General features: G+C 37.7%; 1 non-coding gene across 1 annotated transcript; it reads left to right on the top strand.

The window, feature by feature from the left end:
* The first annotated feature begins 402 nt into the window (after positions 1 to 402).
* Positions 403 to 505, top strand: LOC117803567. The gene has a single exon (XR_004627518.1). It is a non-coding gene; the product is annotated as a U6 spliceosomal RNA (small nuclear RNA).
* The last annotated feature ends 723 nt before the right edge of the window (positions 506 to 1,228 follow it).

Here is a 1,228-nt window from a genome sequence, read left to right on the forward strand (position 1 = left end):
CTTCTATGAACATCAAGATAGGGATGAGAGTCAGGAATAAAATCCTATTATGTCTTGACTTGAAGGCTCTTGAGGGGTTTACATAAGATCTTTGTTTCCCAGTGAATTCCATCCCTCCATCCTTGCCTCTTTCCATAAATCTCATCTTGAGTTAGGCTTTCAGGTTTTTTCATGCCTCCAGGTATTTGCATATACTGTACCTTCTATGCAGCACAACCTTCTTGTTTCAGTTAGACTTATTTGATTAACAACTGATACTGCCTCTTGCTAGATTAAGAAAATTAAAATTTACTGGAAAGGTGGCTCACAGCACAGACATAGAGGAACCAGAGCAGTGCTGCAAGTCTGAGCAGCAGGAAACCCTGGGCCATCTTATTCAGCTGCCACATAAAAAATCTACTCCAGTGCTCACTTCCATATTACTAAAATTAGAACAATGCAGAGAAGATTAACATGGCCCCTGGGCAAGGATGGCATGCAGATTTGTGAAGTGTTCCGTATTTCTCTATATTATATATTCAAAGTTGCTAAGAGACTAGATCTTAAATGTTCTCACCACAAAAAAGAGATGCTAATTATGTGATAGGATAATGTTTTAGGTAACACTACAGTGTTAATTATATTGCAATATATAAATAAATCAACACATTGTATGCAATAAACTTATCCAATGTTATATGTGAATTATATTTTATTATTTCTTTTTTTAGTTAAAAATATCTACTCCAAATGATTTCTTCATCACTTTGTTATTCTACTTAAGATTCAAAATCCCTAGAGAAAGATTGCAGTTGGTCTTGCTTATATTCTCTACCATCCATTGATGGGGTCAGGACACCTGGACTTACCGTCACACTAAGACTGATCACGAAGGTGGAGAGGCCATTTTCTAAAGGAAAATGTTTCATATTAAAAGATGGGACGGGTTATGGGAATACCGCAAACAAGAAGTGCTCACTGTATTTCACATGCCATTACTTGGTTAGTCCCTATTTATTAATCGAGTTCTTGTTTTGGAGTCATAGTTTCATGCAGGAATGTACTAAGGGTCCTGTTTCCATTTTCCCATTGCATCTCATTTCTTCTCGGTGCCAACATGTGCACATCACAGTATTGTATTCCTGTTAGCTCCACAGAGGGCTCGATACATGATAGCAGAAACCCGACCCCAACTTCTAACACTAACTATGCCTTCCCAGATTTTGGCACATACTACTTGACACATGGT

Source organism: Ailuropoda melanoleuca, chromosome 8 (genome assembly GCF_002007445.2).
Source record: "Ailuropoda melanoleuca isolate Jingjing chromosome 8, ASM200744v2, whole genome shotgun sequence".
Classification (NCBI taxonomy): domain Eukaryota; kingdom Metazoa; phylum Chordata; class Mammalia; order Carnivora; family Ursidae; genus Ailuropoda; species Ailuropoda melanoleuca.